This window comes from Oryzias latipes, chromosome 11 (assembly GCF_002234675.1).
Source record: "Oryzias latipes chromosome 11, ASM223467v1".
Classification (NCBI taxonomy): Eukaryota; Metazoa; Chordata; class Actinopteri; order Beloniformes; family Adrianichthyidae; genus Oryzias; species Oryzias latipes.
The window spans coordinates 4,198,489-4,222,897 of NC_019869.2; the positions used below are offsets into that span (position 1 = coordinate 4,198,489).

General features: G+C 36.5%; 2 long non-coding RNA genes across 4 annotated transcripts in view; one reads left to right on the forward strand and one right to left on the reverse strand.

Moving 5' to 3' along the window:
* Positions 1 to 10,290: 10,290 nt before the first annotated feature.
* The window catches only part of LOC110015859, a 31,855-nt gene continuing 17,736 nt past the window's right edge, over positions 10,291 to 24,409 (reverse strand). For both annotated transcript variants that reach the window (XR_002874171.1, XR_002291117.2), the window contains one exon: positions 10,291 to 10,518. This is a non-coding gene — a long non-coding RNA (uncharacterized LOC110015859). The remainder of the gene's footprint in view (positions 10,519 to 24,409) is intronic.
* Positions 16,169 to 24,409, forward strand: part of LOC110015861 — a 36,150-nt gene continuing 27,909 nt past the window's right edge. The window contains exons 1-2 of one of the 2 annotated variants that reach the window (XR_002291120.2): positions 16,169 to 16,267; positions 16,378 to 16,488. This is a non-coding gene — a long non-coding RNA (uncharacterized LOC110015861). Of the gene's footprint in view, positions 16,489 to 24,409 lie in introns of both variants that reach the window. The other variant, XR_002291119.2, reaches the window with a different exon arrangement.

Consider the following 24,409-nt stretch of genomic DNA (forward strand, 5'->3'; position numbering starts at 1 on the left):
GCAAGAATAATGCATAAACAAGACAACCAACAGAGGTTTATATCCATACAGAAATGAATCAACATAGGATATTTAGTCATTAAATTGATTGGAAAATACTCGTACGTCATCTAAGTCATTAATTTAATTATTATTACTCTTAAACAAAAATAACAATATTTGCCCTTTTTATAGAAAACGTGACCCAATGAAACTATTAAGTTTATAGTTTAAGATCAGAAGAAGTTCAACCCATTACTTGAAAGGAGGAGAGGAACTTTGCTTTACTTCACTTTTATTTCTTTATGTGCATTTATTATACTCGTTTATTGTCACTGTAATAAATCTAAATAACAATTAGGTACCAAAAAATGTAAAATATTTAAACTATTTGCCTATAAATGGCAGAAAAATACTTAAATTCAGTTTGAAGTCAATCAAAGCTCTTTTTTTTTCCTTTTAGAATGCTTGTGTGTTCTAGACTTTGATTTCTTCTTATCAGATTTCTTGTTAAGTAAATGTACTTGCTGCATTAGGAGATCATTTTCCTGTTTTTGTGTTCTTTTCCTGTTTTTAGGCCACCTGTTTTTGCAGTAAAGGTGCTACATCAAGCAGAGTCCTGGATTAAATGGTAGGTTTGGAATTTGTGGCATACAGTACAGCGTGAAATGATTGTTTCTTTGCATCCGAGGAGGTTCGCCGGCCCAACCTCCACTCTGATCTCCACCTGGAGCTACGCCTGCTTGGCTGTGGTCTGGATTCTCACCACCACCAGCGTCTCGGCTTTGGGGTTTATTTGTCCTCGGTCCAAACTAATCCTACGTCATCGCTCTAGTTTCTGACCGCCAAAGACTACAGACTTAAATTTAGTTCACACTGTTCTGTAGAAGTAAATCTTTGCTCACATTCCTAATGTCTCTCCTTTTTGAAAGAGAAGTTTGTCCCTCGTTTGCTTTTTTATTTGAATATTTTCTTATTTAAATGTGGTTCTTTGCATTCCTTTCTTGGCATTTTCCCTAAACCTTCAGGGTATCTCTTCACGGAACATTTGAAGACTGATGGAGATGAATGTATGGAATACATGTTTGGCAGGAGGACCAAAAACAAAACAAAATATAAAGGTCTCATCTGTCAGTCAGGATGATTCTGAGTCAGGAAGGAGTTTGTCAGGTTTAGGATCACTTATTTCCTGTTGAAAGTGTTTGTGTTGCAATTTTAAATGTTGATCAGGTTGACTTTAATTGTCCTTCAGTGACTGACAGAAGCATTGACACTAAGGCTGTAGATGCACAGCTGGGGCATATTTGTGTGTGAGAACTCTCCTTATGCTCCTTCATTCTTTATTTCTGCAGTGTAAAGATTTGGTATCAATCTTAAAGGTGAAAGAGCCTCAATCTGTGTTTGCTTGTGCACATTTGTACACTATAAGGAAATGTGCTGGAAAAGACATTTGGGACCTTTTCAGTTCCACCACAGAACAGGATGCAGAGTGGTGCAAAAAAATGAACGATTTGGATTGTTTTGTCCTTTTTTAAGGGCAAAAGGTTTTCAGTTTATGCTTAATACTTTTAAAAATGCAATACATTAAAAAAAAAAACTCGTTGATTTAAACTGTTTTTAATCTTTTGTCAGTTATTTCAATTTCATTGATGTAAGTTAAAAAAGATAAAATAAAATACATTAAAAATGACTGAATTGTGATATCAAAAAGGGAAAAGGAAGAAATAGAAGATAAAACCACCAGACACCAGGTAACAAAAGAATCAGAATTCACCTGTCTCAGGAAGATCAACACTGCCCTCTAGTGGTCATGTTTTCAAAAACATTTCTTTCTTTCTTTATCGAGCCACCTGATCTGTCCGTTTACAACTCTAATAACTTGAACTATAGAAAAAAAATATCCTGAGAGTATTAAATCATGATTTTAAAGCCGTCTCAATTCATATAATATGTATTTTTATTTATTTTTAAGAGTAAATTAAAGATTTTAGGCAGAATATGCTTTCGGACCCTTTACAATTAACATTTCTTAATAATAATATGAGAACCTCATTTTATTGATGAGATATTGATTTTCATTATCACACACTGAAGAAAATTTTGATTCTAGTGTTTAATTTTGCTAACACATTTAGACTTTTTTTTATTAAGTGAATCCAAAAAATTGGTTTTCATTCAAACAAATAATAAACAGATGATTTCCTAACATGCTCCACTTGCTTTGAACGTTACCTTTTAAAAGTGTAGCAGTAGACTTTGCCGCTAATTCCCATCTTGTTTTAATTTAAAGTGTTAAAAATTAGCATTGATACTATTACTGATTGATTGAAAACTGATTATTGACTGACTCCTAACTGATTACTATTGCATTGATGCTAATGCTTTATTGATACGATCATTATTCTACTCATTTATTCTTTAACTTAATTATTTTGCTGACTTGACCATTTTTCAGCTGATTGTTTAAACTGCAAACCATAAAGCAGCCTTGAAAGTTCTGTGAATCTAATGACTAAATTTCTGTTTCCTCATAGTAGCAATTAGTCATTTCTAAGCTGGAATAATAAAGAATAACTCTTTTTAAAGCAGATCACATCATTATTTTACATCTTTAAGCCTTTGACTTCTTCACACAATATTTCCAGATGTTTTGTTGGCATTTTCAGAGTGAGGCAACTCTTTTTTTGCAGCAGCAGCAGCAGCAACTAAGCAAAGAAGATACTAATAAGTTGAGTGGATGAACTGGATCTGCCGGGTCTCACTCAATTTAAAGACGTAGCTGTTCCACTGCAGCACTTTAATCCGGTCGCACGGCTTTCTGTCACACTCAGCTGCACTCCATCCCCAGACTGCTGAGCTGCTGATTAAGAAAAACCTTTAAAAGCAAGTATCAATTAGTTCTTTGAGGGTGAGTAAATCGGCAGCCACTCCGAAAACCACCAGCGCCTCACTTTGTTGGTCTGTTTACATAGAAATCCATGTGAAGAGGAGAAAAATAGATCACATATTCCCACCTGTGGCTTTATTTTGGGTTTTTGAAGTAAATAAAACAACTTAAATAAAGGAAGCAAAATTGCAGCTTTTTCTTTTTCATAGACCTGATAGCCTTCAAATGTGGATTAGATTTAATCATCTCAGGTTTATTGTGTGTTTCAGACGTGTTCCTGCAACATCATGTAGATTATTGGTAAACTGCAGAATCCCATTTTTGAGGCCCTTAAAACTCACCTTTGATAAAAATGGTGCTTCTAGATGTTTTTGTGGCTTTTTGTTTTTTTGATGATGATGACGGCGGATGTATATAAAGAAAATTAAGCTTACAATTGCATTTCTGAGTATTTTTTTTATTCAAATCCTTGTGAATCAGGAACAGAATAAAACAAAGAGCTTAAAATAGAGGTCAAAGTCAGCTTTATTGTCAAATATGTTGCATACACAGTATGCCAGCAGCTTATAAAATAATAAAATAAAATAGATAAAATAACAGTAATAATAAGAAGAACAGCAACGGAAAACAGTGCAAAAACTGTCCTCGAGTCTGCTGGTTCTGGCCTGGAGACTTTGTAGTCTCCTCCCTGACGGCAGCAGAAGGAAGTGACTCTGGGATGGGTGTGAGGGGTCCCCTGCAATCCTGATGGCTTTGCGGGTGAGGCGGGGGTGATAAATGTCCGAGAGGCCAGTGAGAGGGACACCGATGATCTGCTGCAGAGTCCTCCGGCAGGACGCGGTGCAGGCTCCGTACCACACGGTGATGCAGCTGGTCAGGATGCTCTCGATGGCGCCCCTGTATAAGGTCTGCATGATGGGGGGAGGAGCTCTGGCCCTCTTCAGTGTGCGGAGGAAGTACAGGGGTTGTTGGCCAGTGATGCAGTGTTGTGGTTCCAAGACAGGTCGTCGGAGATGTGCACCCCCAGGAACTTTGTGCAGCTCACCCTTTCCACAGCAGCAGAGGTTATTGTTCGACGTAAAAAAATGCGCCGGGCGGGCTACAAGCTCCCTGGTCCGAACTCTAAGTAACAGAGAGGGGAAGGAGGGTGGGGTTGCTCCATGCCAAGGATCCTGCCGACTCAACTCAGAGGCAAATTTCTAGTGAACTACTGCCGCTCTGCAGAAACCGTGTCCTAGAAAACAACACAGGTTTCTGAATTTGGCTAAGAAAACGGCATAACCATAATTAAAAGACCACTGGGAACGCTTTGAAAACAGATCAAAAGATGATTAGAATGGGATTTTAGTAAGTGGGAGTGAGTAAACCAACTTTGAGGGACTATACAACGCAAAATCAACTTTTTGACCTTTTATGTGTAGTATCATGTTAATTTCTTACAAAAAATAACAACCCCCAAAGTGGTATTTTGAACCAGTTATCCATTTCTAAGTATTCCTCTCAAACCCCGCTTCCTGAGCACCTGCCCCTCCCAATCCACGAAAATGAGCGGGTCCTCACATTGTGACTTAGAAAAGTGAGGAACCGCCCCTTCCAGGAAGAGTCTGCAGTGCCAGCACCGCCCCCAGGCTAACAGAAACACGCCCACTGTCCCCGGGGAGCTGGCGGGGATCTGCAACTTTGTAACAAAAACGCACATTCCGTCTTTGCAAAAGTTGGGATGTTGTTTGTTTTCGTGGGCGAAACGCAGACACGCTGCCAAGGCCGACTCTAGGTTGACGGCATGAAATGGGCGACGCCCACAAGGAGCGAAAGGCGGAGCCTCAGAGATCAAGTCGTCTTTCTTCTGGGTGTAAATGAACTCCCAAAAATAATGAGAATTTTATTTAAAATTATTTTTCCAAGTTTTAGTAATCCTTGTATCTGGAAAATTATTTAGAAAAATAGCATCTGATTTCTACATCTAGTCCTTAAAGAAGATTCCTAATATTTTGACACAAAAGAGCAACTATAGAACATCAACCTAGTTTATAAAAATATGAACCTGAGGACACCAAACTGGAGGCTTTTGAATAAATGAACCACCACACACCAGATTTAGGATTTGAAATACTGTCGACCCAGATAGAAATGTTCTTGTTTCCAATAACAAAAATTGGGCTTATTAATCACAGGAATACTTCTAAGGCCAAATAATTCTGTCCTGCTGCAGTCCTGGACTGAAGGACCAGATGCTTCTTTCTTTCTGTGCATTTAGGTGAAAATGTCCTCCCCACCACACACAGAAAACTCCCCAAAATTTGAACACACAGTGTAGTACGCAGTGAAAAAGACTTTTTGACATAAAGAACGACCCCTCGCAAATAAAATGATGACATCACAGTGGGACAGACCATCTATAAAAATCTCATAGGGGTCCAAAAACTGTTTTTCAAAAGCCACGAATAAAATCAAAACAAACGGAAGGAAGGACGTTTTTAAATTATTATGGGATGCCCAGAGGACCTATGGCTTGGCAGCCATTCTGTGAAAAAATGTGAAATATGGAAATTATTATAAATGATCTTTACTACACTTCCCACACACCAACCAGGTTAACTATACAACTACAACCAACCTTTTGGTGAACTCTGACCTCGAGGGGGAGAAAAAAACATAATCTCCTTTGGTACCAGCTACAAATCCAAACTCCTACCAGGAAATTTGATTTATTGACTACTAACTTCTCAAGCATCGTTGGGAGGCTACTTAAGGAAAAAATGTTTATTTTAAAGTTTGAAAATATGATGTTGAACTTGCAAAAATGGCCCTTCTCACATATTTTTTTCACCAGACTATTGTAAAAATGGATTTGCATGAATCCTTGGCTAAAGCTGAATGAAACTATATAATGGACATACAATATGAACATTTTAGAATTTTGTTTTTTGTAAAACTGAGGTCAACTAAAAACCTCTGTTGCCAAGGAAATCCAACATTTTTCTTTTGCCGATTCTTCTAAAAATTACAGAAATGTGTTCATCGCCCTCAGGCAAGCAAAAAATACAATGGTTGCTATGGAGATAAAACTAATAAAAAATAGGAATTTGTCATGTGCAGCTCTGACCAGGGTGGCAGGGGCAGAAGGAGAGAGTTGGGGGTTCCTACAGACAAAATAAAGCCACTCACAGCTGTAATTTCTCTTGTACCTTGGAAATATAAATGATTTTTTTAACTGATTAATTATATGGTATAAAAACATAAAGCAATAAAAGCCAAATTTAACACTTCAATTAGATGTGATAATATTCAAGCAGCAAAAAAAAGTTGTTTTTCCCTTTTTTAGTAGCAAAATCAGATGTAAACATAAATTCTGTGTTCAAAGGTGAATAGAACAAAACGTGAGCCTCTGTTTAAGCAATAAAAGCATCTTTTGTTGATCTAAATATATACTTATATTCTATTTTTGGCATAACACTTTTCAATAATGGCTTTCAGTCGATATTTATGACAAAAACAAAGCAGCAGGGGAGTTTGAAAGTGAGGCTGCCTCTGCCCTTTGAATCAAACCACATGAATTATGAGGCATTATTTTTAAGCTCTGAACTCCCATTCATGAGATTTTTCTAGCAGGCGGCGTTATCAGATCCAGACTCTTATTTTGACCTCAATTGAATTTGTAAGACGTGGCCTTTGAAAATGGAGGAAAGAAACAGCTCTGTCATAATTAGTGCATTAAAGAACAACTTTTATCTCTCTGTAGTTTCTTTATTAAACTTAATGCATCCTTCTCTTTGATCTCGTTTTATAGAGGAAAGTCAGATTCTAGGAACTAATTCTATGACACTCAAAGCAACATTGGAGAAAATGTAAAACACTAAAAAAAAGACTTTCCTTTGTGCGGACAAATGTTAAAAAGAGAAATTATCTTTATGCTGTGAGCCGCATTTCAAACTATCAAACCACAACATTCCTGCTGTTCTCCTCGCCACACCTGTTGACATATACAGAGGAGATAATTATGATGCATGCAGACTGAGTTGTGATTTTCTTTGGTGTTGAACTGACTGACGTTTCCATCCCATGGAAACATGAGCTCCCTGTAATGACACAGCTGCACCACCACACCAGGGTGTTTGGGATAATTCTAGGGTTGTGGTGATTGGAGTCACATGTCGCCTCTTTCCTTTTACATCAGTCAAAACACAAACTGTGTGTTGAAGATCAGCACTGAAGAGGAATGGAAATATTTAATATTAGAGCTGTAATTACACATGCTAACACAGTTTTTTATATCTTTACTCTGAAAGTGAATCTACAGAGTTGGTCCACCAGAGGGCGCTCAAACGTTCAACTAGACAAATAAAAAAAGTTTAAGATCTGCAGTTCTCACATTTGTCCCTATAGTCAGGGGTCTGCAACCTGTCAACACTAAAAGAGCCATTTGGATTAGTTTCTCACTGGTCAGAACCCAATGAGAGCAGCAAATTCACACTTCGCCATTTAGAGAAACACACTTTATTTATGTTTTTGTGGATATTAAGCCATTTATTAATAAAATGTAGCTTTGAAATATTTACTATAACTGAAGTAAAACAGTTTTAATTTTTTGTATATAAAAAAATCTTTTGACAGCAGCACATCAAAATTCCTTTCAAAATAAAACACGATGTTTCAAATAGGATTCTTTAATTGTTGGTATAAAAAAAATGCAATAAAGTTAAACATGATATTTTTATATCACTGTGACTTTGGGGAGCCTTCATCCTTTTTCTCCTTACAACCAAAAATATAGACTGCATAATAGACCTCCCGATCCATTTGAATGAAAAAAATACACAGAAATGCGATTTTAAACGTGTCAAAACCCCCCCTAAAAAAAACCCACAGTTTTCATCGGAGTGGGTCCTTACCTAAGAATGGGTCTTTACATCAACTAGAAGCTGTTATGCAACAGAAGATAGGAATATGTGCTTTAATCTTTTTCTAATAACCCCCACAAAACGTAGCAAACTAAAACAAATGAACCAAAACTACAAAACAAAGCAAATTTACATTTTTTTCTTCAAAACCAAAGAGCCACAATGGAGAGATGGAGCCTCAGGTTGCAGACACCAGCTGTAGGTTAAAGACAAAGTAGACCATGACTTTTATAAGGACCTAAAGTTCAGCTGAAGCCGGAAAAACCTTTTAACGTGATCATAACAAATGCTATCCATATAATAAATTCGGGATCCATTTCTGAACGTGTTGACCGCCCATGAAGTAACACACTAAGAGAGAAAACCTGGCAATATGTAAAGGTTGTAAAATGGGAGAGGAACAGCAGCCATGTCTGGGGAAATTAACCCACACATTTGTCAGGTGTTGTGAGAGACGACTGAAAGCCCCGCTGCATCATGGGTTAAAAGCAGCGCGTTGACCTTTCAAAGCAGAAATGTATTTCAAAGTGTCACGATAAGAACAAAAGGCAGGTATACACACTTACTGATCAGTCACAACAGCTTCCTGCTTATTTTTTTACTGTAAAAAAAGAAAATAATTGGTATCGACTACTCCATTCAAGGATGAATTAATAATTACACATGAGAAAATAAAAGGGCACATGTCACATTTTGGTTATTTTTTGTTTATCAAGTGAGTTACTCCCGTGTTTTGTGCTAAAATACCCCCCAGCACATTCAACTGCTCCATCAGTCATGTGACCAGAGGAGCTGTGAGTTGTACCCGTTACCCATAGCAACAGCACTATTAAAAGGGAAAAAGGCAGCTTCACTTTCAAATGCTTTTAGACATTTTATTTTATTCATTTATAACCTACATTGAAGTTTTTAACAGTTTTTAATAGTGTTTGTTTTTAGGATAACAAATAATAAGCTTGGGGGGGGGAAAAAATCATTAATTGGTATTGAATACTTTATGCAAATAGCATTCAGTTTCACTCTGATTCCTAAAAGTGTGGTATCCTCCATCACTAATGTAAAACAGGTCTCTGAGTTTATAATTGAAGTTTTGTTTGTTTTGTTTTTTTAAACTTAAGGATAACTGCAAACATTTTTTCTAATCACATCAAAGGCAAAAATTCAGAAATGTTGTCCCTCCGGATATTAATTAATTCGCTTTCAAATTTTACGAAGTACAATTAGCGTAGTTTTTGCCCGGCGTATAAGTTGAAGAAGTCAAAAAGTGAATAGTAAAAGGAGAAAAAAATTGTGTAAAAGTTGCACTTTAGGGAAGAAACACTTTGGAAAAACCAGGCCCGGCGTAAAGCTGCGATAACAATAAATGCGATTGACGCATCCAATTCCTGTCCGCTTCCTTCTTGTTGGACATGTGTCAAATTCGAAGCTCAGTGTTTTTCTAAAAATGTTAAAAGTGTGGGAGGAGCTACGGTCAAGATTTTAGCCTCATCGCTACATGGAAGCATTGACTGTATGCCTCATTTACAATGCACAGAAGACGTGGAGGACGTTGAGACATCAGCTTTATGTGAGATCATTCAGTTTTATTTTTATTTAATCGGTAGGCTTCATCATCTACTGTAGAGTCCAAATGACAACGCTTTCAGCGCTACTTCCGTCCCTCTATGACCCACTTTGATGGCTTGCTCTCTGTCCAGCATTAGTGTGAAAAATAAAAACAAGTAGAATAACGTCTTGATACAAATTAGAAAAGTATTAAGAGAGGAGAACAATCAGGTTGTCCTCCATGTATGTTTTGAACGACACTGCTTCTTAGCAAATACTGATACACACACCTACAGTGCCCTCTAGTGGCTGTGGAAAAATAATGAAAATATGATCCGATTTTAATTTAAGTCGCACACCTGGCCAAACTATACACAAAAAATACAACTTGTGCTCCAAAATTTACTGTGTTAGTTATTAAATATTTTATGCAAAAAGTATTCTGTATCACACCGAATCTTAAAAGTGTGATATCACCCATTCATTATGACTGGAAACATGTCTGAGCTTGATTTTAAAATTGTAATTTCTTGTGCTTTAATCTCATGGAAAACAGCAAAGTTTGTTTTTTAATCACACGAAAGGCAAAAATATTGAAATGTTTCTTGCTCCAGGTATTACATTTTTTAGCTTTTAAACTTTACAAGAACACAATTAGCTGTGGTTTTATGAAGAACTTAATGATTCCTATGTTTTCAGGCTTCTTGTAATTGCGCTCTCATAATGCTGCTTTCTCCCCATCCTCTCTTCAAAGATTTCCTCCAAAAATCCCCAGGAAGTTTGTTCAGATCAGCACGGGGACAGTGGGACTGACTCCTGTTTGACTAGACTCTACACGGAGCAGCATTTTACTCACAAAGTTTTCTATTAAAGAAGAAAAATACTCAAAGGATGTTTTTGAAGATGTATGCCTTGTAAGAGGAGGCTAATGTTGTCTGGCAAAGCTAACTGAATTTGTAGGCAGTTGAAGAGACAAAGTGCATTGTTGTAATTTGGTTTATTGGCAGATTTATGTAAATAAAACTGACAGGTGATGTGAGACAGAAGTGACTGGCAAGCCAAGAGGGCCGACGCCTGGCTGATGGAGGGCATCGGTCGGGGAAGAGGCACTGCGCGGTGACGAGATGACGAATTGCAGATGTGCGTGGTGGGAGTCACCAGGGAGCCGGAGCGCCGCGACCAACTCAGACACAAACACAGGGAGGGCTGTGACAGGCAGACACGCACGGGGAGGGCAAAACAAGAACAGATCAACACCAACACAGCCCTGGCCTGTTGCAATGACAAAGCTCGGTGCTCACTTAGCACCAAACAAAATGTGTGTATTTATTTCTGAATTTGGAATCCAGATAAAATCCAGCTAGACATCAAAATTAAAAATTCTACTTTGTTTTCTACGCCTTTAACCCTTGTGCTATCTTAGATGACCCCACCCTTATTTTGACGTGTTCTCCCTACCATGACAAAGGTGGAAAGATTTCATGTTTCATTTTTCTTATTTTTCATTGAGACAAAAATAAATCGATCATTCTTGTTTTTATTTTTCCCCTCTGTATGCGTATGTGAATGAATCCAGACATGGAGACCTGATTACCGATGCTTTGGGCTTTTTCAAATAAATAACTCTGACCTCTAAACATCCTCCGTGTCTTCCATATTAGGAATGTGGACGTGGTTAACAAAAATCCTTCGTTGCCAAGTAAATCAAAAAATTTGCTTTTACCAATTCCTCTAAAAAACACATAGATCTGCTCATCACTCTCAGGTGACCCCAAACCAAGATGGTTGCTATGGAGATAAACCAACTCTATAGCCGCCATATTTTTTTATTTTTATTTTTTTAAAGAAATGGTCCCATGCAGCTCTGACGAGGAAGCCGAGGAAATAGGGGCGGAGTGAGGGAAATGGATGAACCGCTCAGCCACTGAGGGGGTGTCAGGTGGGGGCGGTGGGAGCATTACGTTATAAAAACAAATCTTTTTCTAAAAATGTATTCTACTTCCTGGTTGATGTACCAGTAAATTAAAGACTGTAGTATTGAGAGAATGTTCCCTAGGACCAGGGTTCTCAAAGATTGTCTGCAAAGTTTCATAAACTACGGCAGCCCCACAGTCCAGAAAGGATTGGTTTTATTTTGTTGACTTTTCTCTTTCTGCTCTTTTTCTTGCCTATGACTAATCCTTCAATCAGATTCTCCACTGTTTTTGCCTTTGTCTTTTTTTTTTTTTTTTTTTTACTGTTTGCCAAGATTCCATTCGGCCGTGAGATATGGTCGTCCGTCTGGTTCTGCTAGAGTGGAAATCAAACCCATAACTGAGTTGATAATCCGTCTTTATCTAAAATATTCGGACAGAAGTTGGAATAACATTTTTAACAGCTGTAACTTTTTCACCTAGTTTTGCAAATTCTGAGAGATAAAAGTGAAATGGAATATTCTGATGCTGTGATGATCCGTTTCAGCTGCACTGTTTACCAAAGTAATCCTCTTATGCTTCTTCTCATTTCTTCTTAATAAGAAAAAGATCAAATGCATGCATTATAATCAAAGTTGGCGCATTGTTGGGCAAACTCTCAGGGATCAAGGAAAGATTGATTTTTTTCTTTTGTGGATGGTTTTCGAATCACATTTTGGAAATTGAACAAAGATTACTGCATATAAAAGGATGTTTGCACCTCTAAAACCTTTTTTTTTTCTCAAAATTGATTTGCAGCTGGAACAGCAAAACAAAAACAAAACCTTTTTGGTACTAATTCAAATGTTCAATGGCAATAAACCACACTCAAAATTGATGCATTAATTAATGCATTAATGCTGAGGAACAAGCAGGGAGGCATTGGGTCCCATTTTTGTAGTCTTTCCCTATGTGCCATGGATTTGAACTCACAACCTGCCAGTCACAGGGCGCACACACTCTACCACAAGGCCACTGAAACAAGACAATTGCTTCATGGAATCTGACAGCATGAAATCAAACCAAATCACATCAGACAGCCACCCCAATACAGCAAAAATAAGAATATAAGGGAGAAGTAGGATAGCAAACCGATTGCTTTTAGCAACCAGACAATTATTAACAGCTATTTTCATTTTACCAAGTCATCCACAAAGTTGTTTTTTTGTTCATTTATTTGCTATGTCACACTTTGTATTTGTCTGTTATTTCATGTTTTAATAATCTTATTTAACCTCAAACTACCTTACCCATCAGTTTGACACTTTTTTGTTTGAATTCGGATTATTTCCATTGTCTAAATTTGCATATATATTAATTGTTTTTACCTGAGCATCCTTTAAAGCACTTTGCATTATTTTACATTTTACTTAACGACAAAAAAATAAATAATTGTCAGGACTTTTTCCCCTGATAATTCTGCTTTGTCATCATTTCTGACAAGTTTCTTAGAAGACATTTCATTTTCTTTTGCATATTAGTGTTCCAACTCAATGTAGATGTCTGTGATGGAACTTCTACAATGTAACAGCATGAAAAACTTTGTTATTTTCTGTATGTTTGTGTTTGAACTTAAGTCTAGATAGCAACAATGGCCCAATCTTTACATTGATGTGAAGTCCTGGAAAATATCAGCTCTGCACAGTTCAAGCTAGTATACATAAGGAGTACTAATGACCAACTGCTGAGGGCAGGAAAATTACACCCTACAGTTTAATTTCCTGGACACTGAAAGCCACATTAATCCTTATAACTTTTTGGGTGAGAATGAAAGACTTTCCACACAGTTAACTTTAAATAGGCTCACATTAAAGCCTATAACAGACAGAACTGAGGGACTTAACTAAAGGAAACTTGGTGACAATATTTCTAAATATCTTTTTTTTTTATTATTCTCTACCTAACAAGGCTGGTAAAGGGCACTGAAGCATTAAGTGGGTGTCTTTATATCATTTGTTATTGAGCAGTTACCTACGGTGGCCCTGAAGGGCAAATCAAGAAATCACAATGCTAAAACAAAAGTAATTACCAGAAATCCAAAGAGAATTTGAAACAAATTAAACAAAATAAAAACTGGAAAATTGGGGTATTATAGGACATCAATGATTGAATGATGTTTAAATTTTGAAGAAGAGGAAAAGTAGGAGTCAAATTCGTCTGTGGTTAAGGTTGATTAAGCGATCACCAAACTTTCGAAGTTATAAAAAGGGGAACAAACTCATATTTCCAGTTTTGTTTAATTTTTTTAAACACTATTTTGATTTCTGGACATTATTTTTGTTTTCCAAAGTTTTTCCTTTTCATTTAGTTTTATTGTTTTGGAATTAGATTTTGGTTTCTGGAATTTTGTTTTAAATTTCTAGAATGTCATTGTTTGTTTTCAAATCAAATCAAACTTTATTTGTATAGCACTTTTCCTATTCGTGCTACTCAAGGTGCTTTACATGAAAACAATCAAATTTTAAAAAACAAATGACAGGACATTTCACAAATATTTTTTTTTTTATAGTCGTGTTGTTTTTGCAATGAGTGATTTGTTGATGTGAGTTGCACGTAGTTACCCACTCAATCAGAATCCTGATGCTTCGAACATCTTCATATGGATGAAGCTCTAAAAATAAAGATCTCACTCCCCTAATATAACACTGACCATGAAGACCATGTTTTATTTACAATAATCTGGTTACAGTTTGTCAGCTTTGTCAGCAGTTTGGGCTGCACGGTGGCGCAGTGGTTAGCGCTCTTGCCTCACAGCAAGAAGGCCCCCAGTTGGGGGACATGAAAAAAAAAAAACACAATGGGGGACCTTTCTGTGTGGAGTTTGCATGTTCTCCCCGTGCATGCGTGGGTTTTCTCCGGGGTCTCCGGCTTCCTCCCACCGTCCAAAAACATGCTACATAGGTTGATTGGCAACTCTAAATTGTCCCTAGGTGTGAGTGTGAGAGTGAATGGATGTGTGATTGAGGATATTCCACCCTGCGACAGACTGGCGACCAGTCCAGGGTATCCCTTGCCTACGCCCAAGCGGCCGGGATAGGCTCCAGCAACCCCGTGACCCCGAAAGGGAATAAACGGTTAAGAAGAAGATGAGTTTGTCAGCTTTATCAATTTTCAAAATGAGCCAAGAATGCTAAACAAAAATTGATTTTTGATTGATCGCTTTTAATTATTCGATTTAATCAATTCGTTCAAATTTGACATTAAATGCAATTTATTTTGGGAGAAATCTGGATTTTTTTGGGGTTTTTTTCTCTGCTCTCTTTGGCTTCCATTGTTTGGAGTAAAGTTAGCAACAGGCAGACAGAAAAATAGCAGCCAGTAAAGAGGAACTTATTCCCAAAAAAGAACCAGTTTACAAAACGCAAACTGCAAAATCCATTTAAACTTGAATCCATGTTCAAAAACTTAACTCTGTTCAAAAAGCTTTTTAGAGTTACATTCTAATGTTCTACATCTGCAACTGCAAACATTTTGAGTCATAATGTGATGATAACAGCAGCAGCCCCCCCCCCCATACAAGTATTTTTACAGCTTGCATTTAGTTGCACCTTAAAGGATAAAGAAATTTTTTTTTTGATTGAAATCGTCAAATTTTGTGCGGAAAGAGCTGAAACGTTGTTGTTCTTGCCCAGCTCTACTTTTGATCTTGAGCTTTCTTTCTGCATATTGCTAACTCGCAATCTACCATTTAATCCCATTTGTCACACAGTACTTTTTGTGCATATTGCACAAATGAAAATTGGTGATAGGTGACTGGAAAAAGTGAGAAAAGGTGTGATCTTTCCATGTTTCACAGATGTATCACGAATGAAATACATTAAAACCACGGAAGAAGTACGAATAAATCAGAAGAAAGAAAATGTAAATCAACTTAAAAGCCACACAATATGCAAATCGGGCATATTTATTGTGCTGTTATGCAATTCATTTGTGCGTCAATTACCTAATCGGAACATATGTGCATCGTATACGCGATATAAAAGTTACACATCGGAGGTACCTGCGTGAAAGGTCCATTAGACACAACATGGAACCGTTGTGAAGAGCCACAAGCTTGCGTAAAAAATTATGCACAATTGTGTAAAATTTCGGTGATAAATCCGTCTAAACCAGGTTAAATACACACAAACTGTATAATTCTCAACGGACCAACCGCTAAATAAGTTTCTTTTTTAATATAATATAGTTGAAAAAAACTCCAGGCATTAAGGCGTTAAACTTGTTCTTTAGGCATAAATATTTGTCATCAGTTAATGTTACACAACCTTTAGTTGCGTGAACGCTGCTTTGACAAATGGGATTGTGTCGACCTTCTTCCTCATTGCCGACAGCACTTTGCTCTGGTACCTACAGGACCTTTCATCTGACAGCACAAAGGAAAAATTCAGTGTTTGCAGTGAAGGTTAATGTTGTTACCCCAACCTATATGTGACAGAATGTAATAAAAAACATGTAAAAGGACTAATTTTCCTGTTTGCAAATATTGATCTCCCAATAAGCCATACTTTATTTAAATATTTTGGTGGTTAAAAAAAAAAAAAAAAGTTTGAGAACCTAAAAGAGTCGGGGATTAAAAAAATAACTCCTAATGATAAAAGCTTTTTTTCCCCGTAAAACATCGGATTAAAGTCAATATCTTGATTAATTATGTGAAATGTTGCTTTTTTTGTAGTTCTACTCTAATTGTTAACATTTTTTTTAGTGTCTTAAGTTCTCCTCTGACTCGTCACATCATTCAGTCAACTTCCAAGTAAACATTTCCAACTCTTTAGCATCCCTCCATAGGTCTCCCCATGTCTCCATCACAGCTCCCATCTCCCAATGAGCTCAGGTCCATCGCTATAGCAACTGGTTGCCACGGGTGACGAGACACAGCCAGCATTCTCCCTTCAGTTGTTGTCAAAGGCGGGCAGGGAGGAGAGAAACAGACACGAGCCGAGCGGTGAAGGCGGGAGGAAGCGGCTTTTTCTCCCGTCAAACTCAAACCAACTGAACGCAAAAGGGTAAAAATGAGAAAGTGTTAAAGACAGCCAATCAGACGGCTGGATTCTTTCATCTCTGCCTCCACCCTTAGAGGCAGCGGTGAGACGATGGTGACAACTTGTTCTTCTAGGAAAGTGTTGCTCCAGCACTCAGCGGCGCCGGAGTGCCGGCTGTGACCCCCCGACACTGAAAACCACAGAGACCGAGGCTCCGCTGCCGACGCTTCGCCTGCCTCTGCAGGGTGAGTCCCAACTTCCCTGCATTCACCTGCTGGGGTTTATCAGCAGTCAGGTGCCCCTTAGACGATTGGCGGCGGGGTCTGGAGGTGAGCGCTGGCGTGGACCTCTGCATGCTTGTGGCAGGAGTGGCATCTCTGTCTGGTTAGAGACGCCACCAAATTCCTGCTTTGTGATTATTTGCACGCAGATAAAACTGAGCATCCAGCCTGAAGGCTCTCACACATTCATTTGGGCTTTAGGGTCAGGTCGTGGAGCAACACGTAGCTTTCACTCTGAGATAATTATGACCATTAAATCTGGGCACAAAGAGAAGGGCTTTAATTATCTGCTGACTGGTTTTTATGTGGTGAAGAGTCATTATTTTAACCATCTTTTTCTTTGCTAATCGTACTTTATTTGCCTATTTCCTCTTTTACTGTGTTATCAGCCTCCTGTGAAATTGAGCCTGTATTGGATAAAACAAATTGGAGGAAAATCTGATGGAAACAGAGAAATGCTGACAGAGAGGCTTATCGCGGGGGAAAAATGATGACAGGGAGAAATGAAAGGTGTGAGAGCTGCACCCTGTGAGCTGGATTGTGTGCCGTTGCAGCCACAGGTTGGTGGCTGACCCGTTTTTCAGCTCCTGCACGGTTTTGCAATTCCACAAACTTGTACCACGGCAGAAATACTGATTGGTATCCGTCTGCTTGGCAATGCACAAATAACGTGGGATCACTTTTTAATGCAGATTCGTGCACGTCCATTGTTGTTTGTGTGCTTCCTGTTGTCCTTTATCCTGCTGAACATCCATGTCCGTTACTGATCTATTTATAGTCCCAATTACAGGAACCACAGGGAATGATTTGTCTTCAATTCTCTATTCTTCCCCTGAGAAAAGAGGATTTAGTCCATAACAGAATCTGATAAAAGGGCAAAACCACATTCACTCCAATTGATTTAGTTGTTCGTTTCTTATAATTCTATCGAGATTGTTTGAGCAACATGTGTTGGGATTTGCTTTAAAGCTTTCAAGGGAATATTAATAGACTTGTTTTTTTCAAAAGTTGTAGTTTTACAGTTTCATGATTTAATTTAATCTTTTTGTTTGCAGCTGCAAAGTATTTAAATCATTGCAATCACTTGCTTTTTGTGCTGTGGGAAGCTAAAAATGGATTAAACTCTGACCAAATAAGGGAAAAATAAAGAATATTCCATATTCATGGACAACTTGTCACAACATTTAACTTAAATTTGAGTGTTGTCACCAATGACTCATCTCTAGGAGTTCTTAACCCTTTAACACCGGAGCTTTAGCCGTAATTCCAGCTGATTCCTGTGCAGAGAAAAGGGATTTTGCACCGTTATGCAACACTTTACTAATGTGAGTTTCCTTTACGTTTAATGCGTAAATGTTCGAAGAGTTATTGTTGTTATTGTGATTTTGGGCACAACGAACAAAACCCTCCAAAACACTCGATGTACGTTCAGTAGTAGAGCGTTAAACCAGTTGAGCTTTGATCAGTCAGGGTCTTGGATTTAGTGACGTACGGATGCCGTCCTTTTTATTTCACAGACGTACCAACCGTCTTCAAATTGATTGTGTTTTTTTGTTTTTTTTGTCTGAATTAAATTATATTTTTTTACAGAAAGATTTTTGTATATTTAGTCAGTTTTAATGATACAAAGTTCTTTTTAAAAGCTTAATGCTTTGCGGTTTTTTGTGGTAAAAACATTCCTCACTTTAGATGAGGTGCTGCAAAACAATTAATAAACTGTTAACAAAGTTAATTAATACATTTATAAAGCTCATAAGCAGTTTATTAATATGGATTTTGAAGACAATGGTCTGACTTTAGATGTTAATAAATCTTATTAATAACACTTTCAGGTATTAATGCTAATAAATATCTTACTAGCATCTTACACATTAATAAAGCCTATTAATTTGTTAAGTTAGTTAATAAAACCTATTAAGCTTATTAAAACCGACACATTTGTTAGACATCTATAATGCCAATAAATGTATCATTAGCATCTTTAAAACATAATAATAATGCTTGTAAATGCACTTAGTAATTTAATTAACCTTATTAGACTCCTTGTACTAATAAATGTCTTACTAACACCCTAAAAATTCTATTATAATGCTTGTCAATGCGTTAACGAAGCTCGTTAAGGAATCTTCATATAAAGTGTTGCCCATGTCTTTCATATATGGACGTTTCACAGGATTCATCCCACGCTGGACATTCTCTGTCTACACTGCAGCCTTCAGGCAGGAGATACAGAGCAATTAAATCAAGGACAGAGAGACTAAAAGACTGTTTTCATCCATATGTTTTCCTCATGGATGGTGCTAGGATTTTTTTAAAGCAGTTATTTTTTTAACTTGTTTGCATAATTTTAGGAGCCATGAATCAGCTGGATATATGAATGTGTGTGTCTGATTTATCTATTTAGTTTTCTATTCATTTTTTTTAATCTACGAATGCACCAGAAGAGGACTGCACTCAATTTTGTTGTATAATGTACAACTACAATGTTGTGAATGTTGGAATAGAGCTGTGAAAGAAAAAGCCAGGAGCACACTTTGGTATTTCCAACCTCTTGAAACTGTTGGTAAATGCACCAGCATGGGGTAGCCACAGTCCAGTGATGCACATTCAAGAACCTGCGCTCAGCGCGAACGTGCACCACATGCCCATTGTGTACGGAGCATTAAAGAAATGAAATCACAGGGTTATTACCTCATCTAGCTTCATTGTGGCATTGTTCTAAACCTAGGATTAGGTTTTTATAAATGTAAAAATATGTTTTTTGCAATATTTTCTATTTTGTAACAAAATATCGCAAACTTTTCATAATTTCCAAGCATAGTTTTCTACGAACGTGCTTTGATTTGATTGCACGTTGACTTCTTTTAGCTTGTAATCATTTCCAAAAATAGCTCATTTTAAAACTGCAGCTTTAACCAGACATACTGGGTAACAAAAATGGACTTGGTTCATTTGTTGCACGTTTTTTTTAAAGAAAAAGTTTAAACATCTTTAAAAGCAAATACAAAATAAACCAGTTTGCTGCTTTTTGTGCCTTTTACTTTGATCAAATGGACCTGGATGAATGAGAATCTATGCAGGCAAGTGGGTTTGTTGGAAAATAAGTGACAAACTGAAAGGATTTAATGCAGTAGATTATCTACAGATTAATCTCTCACAAACCATGTCTGACTTTATTTAGCAAAAAAGCAGAGTTAATTATTAATCACCTCAGGCGATTTCTTTATTTAAGATTATTTGTCTCAGTTGTGTCAAATTTGGTCCTTTTTATGGTTCCTGGTTTAATTTTGGGCCACATTGTAGTTTTTGATCAGTTTATTAAATAATTTTCAGTTTTATCACGTTTTCTCCGCTAACATTTAAGCAAACGGCAGTGCAGCAGCTCCGTGACTCTTTGGGTTTAAGTCGTGTTTCATCACAGCCTCTTTCCATCAATCTAAACGCAGCTGAACTTGTCAGCTTTTTGTTTCACTGGAGGTCATGAAAAATGACGGAACTGCAGGGTTTAGACATTTGAATAAAACAGGGAAGCTCTTCTTTTTTGAAGAACAAACTTTCTCGAGTCTAAAACGAACAAATTTATAGGGATAATTTAAAATCAAACATTAATAAAACATTTGAACTTGTTGTTGGAGTTAGGAAATGTTTGTTAAGACTGTAAAATATACAACAAAGGTTCAAAAGTAAAGAACGGACAGAATAAAAGGAAAGGATGAAAAAACCTGTTTCTATTATTCATCAGCTGATCTGTTTATGAAACTCACTGTTCATTTCTGCAAAAGTTTCAAATTGATGACAAGAATGACTCAACTAAATGCTTTAAATGTTTGGTTTTTTTTCACACAGATTCAAAACAATAAATCTACTAACGTCAGTTTTTTTGGCAGCATGAATCGAGCGTGAACTCGAGTCTCAGACACAGCAGCTGTGCAAAAATAAGGAGAAGACAGAAAACAACGATGTCAGAACTCCTTCAATTCAATTGAAATTTAGATTTCTGAAGCCCCAATCCTCAGTTGTGTTTCTACATTTTGCAAACTCCCAAAGGGATGACAAGACAGGTGTGAAACTAGAGGACAGAAATAGAAAAGAAACACAGGAGTAGGTTTAAAAATAAGACGGAGACAGAACCAGAGGAGACGAAAATACACCAGAAAAGATGAACAGAAAAAGCTTTAAATGACAATAAGTGATGATGGAGACATCTGAGCATCACAAAAACAATTATTTTAAGACTCCTTTTATATTTGCTGCCTTTTTATAATGGTTTAACTACATCTTTTCTGTTCCCCCTTTGATTTTTGTATCCAAATATAATAAAAAACATATTAGATGAGATTTGAATTCATCTTGTTTGTGCCGGTTTCACCACAAAACAGAAACTACAAACCAGATCAGACTGATTCCATTTTCCTGGTTTGTAAGCAGATAAAAAAAAAACAACACAGTCAGCTGGAGATGAATTATGCATTCATTAATTCCTAAAACAAGTACAATTAGGCTGCGTTTACAGTGGCTGCAGGGTTTCCGTTGCAGAATTGACCATAAAAATGCCTCAAATGATTTTCATAAGATGCCAATGCTCATGAAGAGACCACAAAATGACAAAGATAATAACCACAAAAAAAAAATAGACCACAGAGACAGAAAAGATGATGATGGTCCCCCAAAGAGGGGCAGAAAAACCACAATTAGAAGTTGGCTGTCAGGATCGATGCTCTTGGGGAGATGCAAAATTACCACAGAGTTTAACAAAATAGAAGCTGGCTGCTTCATGAGGCAAAAGGGGGTCCTAATGTTAGCTTTAAAAAAAAAACATTCAAAATCATCATAGAATCCCCTCTCCCTACTCCTCCTGGCTGATCTGTGTCCTGTGGGGCAAAGTCATTGATTTTGCCCCAGAGAACTAAATAAACACGTCTGAATGACCAAAACTGTCCATAAACCATCAGCTGTGCTTCAGAGGAGTTAAACTCATTTATAACACGGTCCAGCTGGATGCTTCATTCATTTAATAGACGCCCAAAAAAAAACAGCAGTTCAGGTTATACAGCCTGAACCGGAACAACAACAGCATGATATTAGTTTATAAATAATTTTAATATTATTAATGAAAGAGATTGTTTGTTGATCAACTTTTAATGACCAGAGTTGATGTTGGAAATTTCTTGCATTTGAAGCGATCGAGGAAACGAAAAAATAGTAAGCATGAAATTATAAGAACTAATTTAGTATTTTTTTTTTAAATGACCATGGTAAGAGTGGGATTATGGCCTTCAAAATGTTCTTTATGAAAAATCTCTGTCGCATGGTTCATCAGGTACTCCGTGTTATCCCTTCATTTCTGATGATGGACACCTTATTATCTCTTACATCATGGATTTTATGTTTAATTCTTTCGCAAGTGACCCTGGTATACGTGGGATAAATGCCCATCGATCGTTGTCAGAAATCGATGGTTGCTTCTGGAAAGTCCATTCATTTCTAAATATGGACACCTTGTCGGGCATTTTCTTTTCCATATATTAGATATTTACAGTTTAACGTACCACTACGTATCATTTTTCCACAGCTTTTGGTTCTCACACGTCATTTTAAAACAGCAGATCTTTGCATTTGCAGTGTTTTTCAGAATATACTTTTTGTGAAAATCACTTTTGGTTTCAGATTATGGATATATATCTTTTTTTTGTTATTTATTGGGAAATTGGGTGACATGATGTTTGACCTAGAAAGTTTTTTTTTGGTTGTATCTATAAATAGTTAAAAGATGGGGGGGGGGGGGTGACTTTGGTTTGGGTTAGGCCGAAAAAAAATGAGAGCTGAAGCAGTAAACTGAATAACAACAGAGGAAGATGAAGAGCTGACGAAGTTTAAACACAGACGGGCTGACAGACACACAAATTGAATCGATTCCGAACGAGGAAATGGATTTTAATCTCAGAAAATCCCGATCAGCCCAAAATAGAACCAGACCGGATGGCGCGTTAAAGGCAGAGAAGACAAAGACGGGAATGATCGCTGGTCTTGATATCAGACAGGGAGATTTCAGCGACGGGGAAAGGGGCGGCAGAAAGTAATTATGGTGGTGAAATATGGTGAGACCAAGTGTGGAAAGGTGGAAAATCAGCTGAAATCGGACGGTCATTAGAAAAGCTGGAGAACATCAGGTCAGATCAGATTTGAAGCATCCAAAGAAAAAAACAAAGAAACATCAGCAACAAACTGATTTTCTGCAAAAACAGACGCATTTCTCTGAACACATCTAGAGTTTGATAAACATGCAATGATTGGATAGGTTTCATTTCTTGGCTTTTATTAGGATGGTCCACACCGTAAACTACAAACAGGATAAAAAACAAACAGTAGATAGATGATGAATAACACTCAAAAATACACTTAAAAAATGTACATCATTTGATAATTAATAACAATAATTTGTGTCCCGTGTTTATGAGGCTACTATAAAAAACAAAACTACGAAAAAAACTAAATATAAACCCTAAAGGGAATAAATTATTTTTATGAGATCTTTTTTCACGTAAACAGATTTAAATGTTCTTGAACCCCACATTACACTGCGGAAACACAAAATTTCACCAGATACTTTGTCTAATTTCCACCTTTAAGTATCTCATCACATTACCACTTACCATCTTTTCAGCAGAATGTACCATTTTTAAGAAAATAAATCTTAAATTTCTTGAGTCATTTGTTTTCTTATTAGAAAAAATAACTAATTAACACTTAACATTAATATTTACTTACATAATAGTTTTGAGAAGTTTTAATTGTGAGTAGTGTTTCAAGAGATAAACTTGCTTAATTTAGGAAAAGTGCAATTTTTTTTTTGCTTGTTTGTTTATATTTGTAAGACAAATTTCTCTAAAACTGTGTAATTCTATAAAGAAATGTGAATAGTTAAATCGCTGTAGGTCTCATATTATGACATATTTGGGAAGAAAGTCATATAAATATACCCACTTTAAATATATAAAACTCTTTTACTTGATAAATACTTATTTAAAGACATTATATCTCCAAGTACCAGAGCAATATACCTAAAAATTAGTGTTTATAAGCTAATTTAAACCTACAATTTTGTCGTTAAAAGGGCAGAACATCACAACTCATTTCAAGAAATCTCACCAAGATACGTTTGACTATCTATAGATTTTTTTGCTTATAAAGAGGGAAAGATACATCACACCTTTATGATGTCTGAGCAGAAATGCATTATAAATGAATATTAATTGCTTTTAATAATAAAAAAGATTTATACATGTGTCAAAACGAGTTAGTTTCAGTATCCTGTGGTGGTATTTTCTGCAAGAAATAAACTGAACTTTGTCTTTTCTAATTTGTACAAATAGAAAAACACTGATTGAAAGTCTGAAAATAATCACATCCATTAAAAATGTTTAGTCACCACGCGAGTTTTATTTTTGAAAATATACAATTAATGTGTGAGAAAAAACAAATGAAAATGAATTTATTTTCTTTTTAAACAGAATAACACATTTTAACTTTGTTTCATTTGCAACAACTTTGAGTAATATGAGTTTTAAAAATAATAGTGTTAAAGATTATAATAAATTAGTTTTAGAAAACAATTTGTATTTATTTTAAAATATGTAAAAGGAACAAATATCTCAGAAGAAAACTGCTTTTTATTTATTGTTGCCTTTTCAAATCACACACATAAGAAAAGCTTGTTTGTTTGTTTATCTTTTAATTATATTTGTAATTGTTATTTTCAGACGCCCTATTTAACAGTCTAGAAGTGAACATGTTTTAAGTTAAAAAAAAATCTTTACTGCACTTCCAAAACGGAATTTTAAGAATGTAAATGAGTGTTTTGCAAGAAAAGTAACTTCTTAAAATA